Source organism: Solanum lycopersicum, chromosome 5 (assembly GCF_036512215.1).
Source record: "Solanum lycopersicum chromosome 5, SLM_r2.1".
Lineage (NCBI taxonomy): Eukaryota > Viridiplantae > Streptophyta > Magnoliopsida > Solanales > Solanaceae > Solanum > Solanum lycopersicum.
Window position 1 is genome coordinate 55,953,308 of NC_090804.1, and position 10,225 is coordinate 55,963,532.

Here is a 10,225-nt window from a genome sequence, read left to right on the forward strand (position 1 = left end):
GACATTTTATGCAAAAACAATATCATAAATGTAAGGCAACAAGATAATCAAAGTAAAAAATCTTAGTACCATAGCAAATTTATCACTCATTAATAAGATTTTTATATAAAAAGCATCTAAACCAGGTCTATAGTGGAGTCACGATAAGCAAGGAAGCAATAAAGTAAATAAAGCAGCTCGAAAAAAAAAGAAAAAAAACAGATCACCACAAGGCTATGAGAATCAACACAATAAGAGTAGTAATAACATGATACCAAATTTCCAAAATTCAATATATACTGTCATGCTTTGAAACAAAAGGCTATTAGCTTAATGAGAATGAGAAATTCATTTCCTATTTGGAACTAATTAAAAGACATACAAAGACTGGAAAAATTCTCGTACTAATAATAAAATATCAAGAATTAAACTAGCAAAAGAGGTATAAAATTGAATCAGCCATACCAAACATCAAATTACGGTCAGAATAGTAAAGAACATAAATAAGATGAAGAAGTATACCTTTTTCAGAAAAATCCATTGGGGCGACAATTTTTAAAGTAGCGATTTCCACACCTCAATTCAAATACAAACAACAAACTAAGAATCCCCAAGCAGAATCTAAGTGACGAATTTCTCATAATTTTAACATTAGAGAATTGTTTAGAATGTCAAGTGTAAAACAATTATTGCTTCAAAAATCAAACTCAAAAGCCGTCAAAATTCAATTTCAAATCCTTTGTCTATATCACTTAGGGTGGAGGGCTATTTATTGGGAAGAAGAGCTGGTTTTGGGGGGAAATCCATTGGTGAAATTTTGAGTTTCTTTCCCCCTTTCCAAGGCGAACAGTGAGAGAGATTTGAAGATCTCTCAAAAAAGGGGAAAATGGAACAATGATTTGATCGATTAGGTTGCTAGGGTTATGGGTTCTGCAGGGTAGTTTGATGAGGGTAGTGGTTTCTTCGCATGTGATTATGGGATTGTAGAATGATTTACTCGCTGGATTTTACTTTTGACTGTCGCATAAAGGAGAAGAAGACGCAGAGTCGCATATTGGTCTTATACGCAGCTGCAAATTGTTGTTGTACTGGAATGTGTTTTGGCCAGGCAATCATGAAATTGGAATAGGGATGAGAATATGTATGTTTGGGGCTTTGGGCTGATGGAAATTTGTAAAAAATCCCAAAAGTTTGGTCTCAAAATTGAGTCAATTTGGGGGATAGAATAAAAGGAAAATGACTATTTGAATTTCAATTAAAGCCAATTGAAATTAAGAAATATAGCCAATATGAATTTAAGTAACACAATTTGCTAAAAATTAAGTAAAATAAATTAGTTTAATCAACTAAAGAGATTCTTAATCGTAACAAAAACAAAATAAATAATTCGATTATAAGCTAATAAATCAAAATTATAAATATATCTTACAGTAAATTAATAAAATATTTAACTAAAGTGTATAATTCTTTGTGATGATTTTTCAAATATTTATAATATAACGAGATTGTAAATATATATATATTTATTATTTAAATTGATAAAATTACTTTGAAAATAATTTGAAAGTATTTTAAATTTCATAAATTATTAATTCATAAATACAACCATCACTAATGAAGTATTTAATATAAATATTTTGAGATAATTTTTGAATATTCATAAAATACATTCATTATCTACATAATTCGATTATAAGCTAATAAATTAAAATTATAAATATAGCTTACAGTAAATTAATAAAATATTTAACTAAAGTGTAAAATTTTTTGTAATGATTTTCCAAATATTTTTAATATAACGGGATTGTAAAAATATATATATTTATTATTTAAATTGATAAAATTTCTTTGAAAATAACTTAAAAGCATTTTAAATTTCATAAATTATTAATTCATAAATACAACCATCACTACTAATGTATTTAAAAAAAAATTTTAAGATGATTTTTGAATATTCATAAAATACATTCATTATCTACATAATTATATTAAACACATATATTTATTAAATATCATAAAAAGAGGGACAAAACTTGCAAACTATATATAATTTCTCATTTTTTTTAATTTTTATTTCAAATCGTTTGTGTCACGCCCGAGCCTACACCCTGGACGTTGTCGACAATTAATCACCATTACTGGCATTGAGTAGACCCTTGCGATGACTTACTTACTCAGCAGGAGAAAACAGTCAATACGATAATCATCAAAGAATTGAACTAAACTGAATAATAAGATAATTGGAATGTTTTAATGATTTAAACATTCAACTTGGTCAAAGTGGCAACCAAGTCTTTAACATAAGACTAATACAGTAAAGTCTAATAAACTACTACCTGTCTATCTATGAAGCCTTCTAAAACTAATATGCATATTGGGACATACCCCACAACATCCTATAGAAAAAGGAAAGACAGAAAGTGATAAATGTGTCCTCCAAAATACAAAGAGGCTCACCACAGACTCTCAGCTGGTTCAACGATGTGAAGGAAGATGTTGATCCCGGTTACCTCCGTCTACATCATTATATGATGTAGGCCAATTGACATCTATACATTGAATGTACGAGTACGCGAGTTGAAATGTTAAAACAACTTAGGTTTGAAAAGGAGTAACAAGGAACACTTACCTTGGTCTGCTCAAATCAAGAATAGTATTACTCAATGATACTAACTCATTTCAATATAAACCAATTTAAAAGCATGTGTAATATAAAGAAAATCTGTTTGAAAACATGTTGTAGGTTCTGAATGTATTCAAGGATACAAATAAGTCTGAGATGTATATGAGAATAAAAATAAACTGATGTATATATATATAAATACATTTAACTTTTGTGAGAGTTTCTCTAATCGAACAACATCTCTTAAGAGTTAGAATAATGATACAATGATCTACCTCACTCCCATAGGGCATCGTATACCCTACCAAAGGTATAAGATTTGATTGCCTAATGGATCCACTAGACTACTGTGAAAAAGGTTCATCTTAAGAGTATGAGCCTTTTCTATCCATGGTGTCTACGTGGTTTATGGGGCTGTGAGTTGTCTGAACTCTCCCCCATATGGTGCTCAATGCTACTACCAAAAATATACTAGCTCTTATGTTTTATAAACATACTGATTATGTGATTTGAGATTAGGGCTCAAAATACTTAGATCAAAGGCTATCTTTGAAATAAAAATTCCTCTACTTGATTTATTTAGAAACATATTTCTTATTAACTTAAAACTATGCAAAAGACTCTTTGGAAATCTCAGTTTCTCTTTTTTCTCAACTGTGTAAACATTTTAAGTTCTTTTGGGACTACTTTGTTCCTATATACTGCTTTAAAGGAATACTTCAATTTACTTTAAACTGAACTTGAGATTAACTCTTAAAACGTCACTTCAAACATTATTAGACTTATGAAAACTTGAAATGAATTTCTGTTTCGAATCTTTTAGTCTTTGATTAAAATGATCTTTAAGTGTTAAAACAAGTTAATGCATTTGCACAAGATTTCATGAATGTACTTTAAAATTTTTCTAGACTTGGCTCTAACTTTCCCATGAATTTGAATTTATATATTCGAGGTTGTAAATTTGTGATTCTGGTTGATTTCTATGTAATAAGAAGTCATTTAGAGTAGTTAGAATTATTAGAAAGTGTTAAAACAACTTAGAAGGTCTTAATTGGACTAAAATAGGAAAAGTGGGCACATAAACGATGATTTGGGCGCGTTCGGGGCGCCGGGCCAGACCATTTGGTCTGAGGCACCATTCTGGTGCACTTCAGGCTTGCCGCCCCCTGCCCTTATGCATAGATGGGGCGCACCGCGCGAGGTGGTACCCAGATGCGTTTGAATGGTTTTTCTTCTCTCATTTTGTGATCCTAAATCACCTAAACCTCTAGAGTTCTATTCCCAAATCTTTCGGTTTATTATTATCTACACTACGCAATAGATATAACTTGACCCAGAATGATGAATTAATCCAACAATGGGCAATCAACAAATACACAATGAAGAACATAACCATGTTTTTCAAGAAATTCAATATCCTCATTCAACCAATTCGAAAATCAAAAGATTGACGTAACATTGGTGTGTGGGTGAAATAACCCAACACTAAAAGATCTCACAAACCTTTATATGGATCAACCCCGAAGAAATCCACAAGTTAAACCTTAGTGTTCTTGGCGAATCCTTGATTTTTCTTCCTTTTCTTCTTCTTTTTTCTTTTATCGAAGCCCTTAACGTTATTTTGATTTTTTTGTCTGAACTAAAACTTGTTCTTACCCTAGTTAACTCATCAAACAAAATAGAAAATAAATTGTTTAAAAGACTAGTTTTCCCTTCTTTAAATATGGATTTGGACTTTGTTTACTTCAACAACCCACCTTCTGATAGGCATATCTCACTCATAAGTTATCGAAAATGCGGAAACTTCACAGAGTTGGAAAGATCTCTCCAAGTTACTTCCAATAATATCAAGAACTAACTCTAGATCATCTTGAGCTAGAACTTATGGTTGTTTGAAAATGACCAAAACTCACTTTCACTTAGGCAATTTTCAAGATTTCTCCTTTTCTTTCTAAAAATGAATATTTTTAGTTTGTCAGTTCATTCCTAGATAATCTAAATTTGTAAATTGTTAAAATATCTCCCCCTTGGGAACATTCATCCTCGGATGATATTTCTTTCACTAAGCTAGGATATTAACCTCAATTCAACACTTAACAAATAAAAGCAAGTAACCACATGCTTAATCATAGTTTATAAAGTACCAGGAAGAGAATTAGTACCTTGATATGCATTATCTATAGATTCAAAGAGATGTGGATATCTCCTTTTCATATCTAGATCAGATTTCCAAGTCGGTTCTTCAACAAATTGATTCCTCCAAAGAATCTTGACTGATGTAACTTCCATTGTTCTAAGCTTGCGAACCTGGTGATCTAAAATCTTAACCAGAATCTCCTGATAGAATAAACTATCCTTAATCCCAAAAATCTTAGTTGGAATAATCAATAAAGGATCTTCCATTCACTTCTTCAACATAGAGATATGAAATACAGGGAGCTCCAACTTATAAGCTACATTGCCAATTATCTTGGATATTCTATAAGGTCTAATATACGGGGGACTAAGTTTCCCCTTCTTACCAGACCTCATAAAATCCTTCATTGGTGAGACCTTCAACTATACCCAATCATCCACTTCAAACTCCAATGACCTTCTCCTAATATGTTGTTTTTAGTTTCTCTTGAATTACCTTCACCTTATCCATAGCTTAGTGAACTATATCTGGTCTTATCAACCCTACTTAACAACCTCCAAACCACCCTATACAACATCTACATCTTCTTCAGTAAAGAGCTTCATATGGAGCCATTTGGATGCTTAAATGATAACTTTTTTATTAGCAAACTCCATGAGAGGTAGGTGATTATTCCAATTGCTCTTGAAATCAATCAGCAAGACCTCAACCTATCTTTTAAAGTCTGGATAGTACGCTCCGCTTGCCCATCTGTCTAAGGATGCAAAGTAGTTCTTAGGTTCACCTTTGAATCTAAACCTTTCTGGAAAGATTTCCAAAATTGTGCTATAAATTGTGTACCTTTATCTGAAACGATCAAAACTGTGACGCCATGAATTCTCACCATATATTTAATATATATTTTTGCATCATCCTATATCAAGTGAGTAGATTTTACCGAGTATTTCGCATCCGGTGAGTACCCCTTACACGTAGCCGACATCATCATCCTCCAGAAGGATTTAGACTAGCCTCTTAGCATTCGTCATAACATATCATAGGTTAAATTGCAGAAATATAAAACTTTTTAATTACTTCTACATTGAGGTTTTCTTACACCTCTAACTTACATATAATATATATATAGGGAGTTTACATAAACCCCTCACATAGGAAACACTACATAGGCTTCTACTTTTATTTCACACACATAGTATAGCAATATAGATTCATAAGAAGTTTAAGATACGTCTCATATTAAAAGTATGTTAATCAAATACAACATTTAGGAATAGACCATACTTCTTTACAATAAAGCCTCATATAGGTATATATAAAGATAGTCCTCAAATAAATGATAAAGAACCAAATGTCTTTAATACTAAAAAAATAACAAATAGCAAGATAGTGGCACCTTACTCAATGTGAGGACCTACCGAATTTGGAGAATGAGAATCCAAGTCTTCTTAAATGTCCATCTAAAATTCAATGGCTGGAACCTACATAATTGTAGAAAACATATAGAATGAGTTAGTACACCACTTATACTGAGTATGAAAACATGCACATAAAACATTTGAAAGAATGCATGTGAAAGGGATAGTTACATTAGACAACATGCTAAGTCATTTAAGAATCTTTTATGTACATTAAGTACCATATAATCCAATAAGCACATATTTATCAATACATAACCAAAGAAACATGTATACTAGCATACTTGAGTAAATAGTCACAATAAACCTAAGTCATGCAATAACAATAAGCAACACATAAGAATTCATGATATTACAACATATAAAAGACCTTCACTCACAATCCTTCATTAATCCTACAAGTGTAATGACCAAGTAAAGCCCCATAACATTAATTAACCAAGTAAACCAAACAAAGTATTATAAATGATGTCTAACATTACATAACATAGTACCAAGAATAATCATTAGCACATGTAGAAATTTACAGCAATAACATTGTTCATAAGTGAAACCAACATCATATGGGATCATAAACATGTAGAATCAACATATGCATAACATTACTCTATATAACATAAGAAAAACCTTCTAAGACTCCCCTCTAAACAAACTAGTGCAATGTATATGTAAACCCATACCCCTACCAAGACTAAGTCAACCTCTTAAGTCACCTAAGTTAGTTCTCACTTCTTTACTTCATTTTATTTTCGGGAACACTTTCCTTAATCGCCATAGAACACACGAGCTAAGTGTGGAATCCAGTGTCATGAAACCTTTCACCTAAAGAAGGTGGACTACTTGCCAAGTTAGTATCAAAACATGATCGTAGCATTCTAGGTGGATCCACTAGCTACTATTCCTATGATGGCAACATACTTCAAGAACTAGAAGATGTGTTTCGGGACCCTCGTTATGAATATTTCATTGTAGTCTACAATATCATGAGTACAATAGTATACCTACATTCCCTACTCAGGAAAGGACACTCCTCATTACTAGTTCACTCGGCGTTAAGCTAGAGTCTCTTTTTGAAATGTCTTTAAGCCTTTATTATTCAGCATAACTTAGTTTAGATCATAGAAAACTCACTACTTGTATATCACAATCATTATCTCAATCGGAATCGCATGCGAACATCCTTTCAGTACAACCCTCATATGTGAGATCAACACATTATCATCATTACGTCATAATAAGGCACATAGGAAATTCATAACAACCCTTTTATCATTACATCTTAAAACATAATCTCACAATTACATAATCAAGACATTTCAATTTGATCATCATACAAATACCTACTTAATCCAATCACAAAGCATGCTTAAATTGAACTTTATCACCAAGTAAAAGCCGTCACAATTTAAGTAAAGGTTCAAGATTACAATGTCTTACCAATTTCTCCTTCAAAAGCAATCATCATTGGTTTTACAGTCAACCAATCAAATTTCATCCCTAAATAGTTGTAATAAAATTAAAAAATAGTAATTAACACAATACTAAGTCAATTGTATCTATTCTAATCAATTCAACATGATTTCGTAACCTAGGGTTAGGCAATTTGGGTCAATTCTTGATCCATTTCACATACTAAGTTTAACATCAAGAACTAACATAATTTAACAATAATACCTCATAATATAACCATAATTATCATTAGAAATCATAAACAACACAATTTAGAAGATCAATTATGAATTAGGAAGAAATCCATTTGTAGGAGTAAACCCTAAGATTTGGGTAATTTGAAAATCAACTTTGAGAGGACCTCTTGGGGAAAGGAAAACCAATAATGAAGAACCCATACCTTTATGAAGCTAAATCCACAAAATTCTAGTGAAATCCTAGAGAATTTGGTTTCCTTCTTCAAGCATTCTTGTTCCTTCAATGGAGGTTAAATAGAGAGAGAAAGTAAAGAGGAGTGGAAGCAATATGCATTTCAATTTAGGTGTGTGTTTTAGAGTGGTAAATGAATGATTTTTTACTTAAAGTCAATATATTCCACCCCAAATACTGAAACTACCACTCATTAAGTTGAAATTCCAAAAGTGAAGTCCAACTAAATTTAACTATGAGCTACAGCCCATCTTCACGCCCTACTTCACAGTCCATAAAGTGTAGCTAAATTTTTGACCTTAAAATAATATTACAACACTTTTACGCTCAAAGTTGATGACAAAATCACTTTCGAAGTGTTACATGCTACATGTTGGATGATTTTGTCATTGTATCGACATTCTCCCAATTTAATCATGCTTCCTGCAATACCTTGGTAACCCTGTCATGAATTCCATATTACTCATCTCCCACTTCAATTTTGGAAGTGTTATATTCTAAGCCAACCCTTCATGCCTTGGTTCACTACTTTAAATTGTTGGAAATTTGGGCACTTGGAAACAACTTCATCAATTTCCTTTTTCATACAATTTCACCAATATATTTCTCTCAAATTGCGGTAATATCATTGTGAAATCCGTATGAATGGAATAGCTGGAGCTATGAGCTTTCTCCACGATCCTCTATTGGAGTCCATCCACTAAAGGTGCAGAGAATCTACCTTGATAACTCATTACACCATCTCCCCCTAGTTCAAAAGCTAATACTCTTTATTTATGGGGTATATTCATATCATAATGAAGAATAAAAACTAACATTTTCAACCTGCTCCCATATCGTAACACTTTCAAAACGTACGAAAACTTGATTAATTCATCATGTCCATTCTTATGGACAATTGCCTTCAATTCAAGCAAAATAAGATCTTGGTCTTGCTTTTCTATCACTATAGACACTAATGATAACTCAAACCCATTCGTCACCACTATCCCTCTTTTTGTGTAATCCATGAGTTGGACTCCTAGGCGTGCAAGTCTATACACTTCTTGTGCTAGTTCCTTTTTTCCTTCCTCAAGATGAACGGTACTTCTAATGGACAATCTACTTAAAACATCAACAACAATATTAGCCTTACCTGGGTGAAAAGAATGATCATGTCATAATCTATGAGCAATTTTAACCACCACTTTTGACTGAGGTTAAGCTCTGTTTGAGTGAACACATATTGCATGATCTTGTGATCAGTGAAGACATCCACAAAAACACTGTAAAATTTGTCACGCCATATCTTCAAGAGAAATACTACAGAAACAAACTCTAAATCATGGGTTGGATAATTCTTCTCATGAACCTTCAACTGTTGAAGACATAAGCTTTAACGTTGCCATTCTGCATCAATACACAACCCAAACAAACTCTTGATGCATCATAGTACACCAAAAAACCTTGAGTACCTTCTGGTAAGGTCAATACCGAGGAAGTTGTCAACCTCTTGTTCAATTCCTGAAAGCTTTTCTTACAAGTTTCAGACCATTGAAACTTAACTATGTTCTGAGTCAACATGGTCAAAGTATAAAAAATAGATTAAAATCCCTCAACAAACCTACTATAGTAGGTAGCCAAACAAAAGAAAGTTATTTTATTTGTTAGAGACATGGGTCTAGGAAAACTTTGAACTGTTTTTATCTATTGGATATCAACTATAATTCAACATACTTAAGTAAAAACTCATATTTTGAGAACTTGGCTTATAACTCTTAATATTTAAAAGTCTGTTGGACTTTTTTGACGTGACTAACATGATCTTCTTGATTCGTTTAATATATTAGTATGTCATCAATAAAAACAATACCAAACATATCTAAAAAGGTTTAAAGACTCTATTGATAAGTTCCATGAATTTTGCTGGCGTATTAGTCAACCTAAAAGACATAACTAAGAACACATAATGCCCCTCTCTGGTTCTGAAAGATATGTTTAGAATATCACATTCCCTATCTCTCAACTAGTGGTATTCTAATTTGAGATCAATTTTTAAGAATGAGGAAGCACCTTGAAGTTGATTGAAAAAATAATCTATCCTTGGAAGAGGATACTTATTCTTAATAGTAACCTTGTCCAGTTAAAGTAATCAATACAGATCTTAAGGGAACCATCTATCTTTCTCATAAAGAGGAATCGAGAAACCAGGGT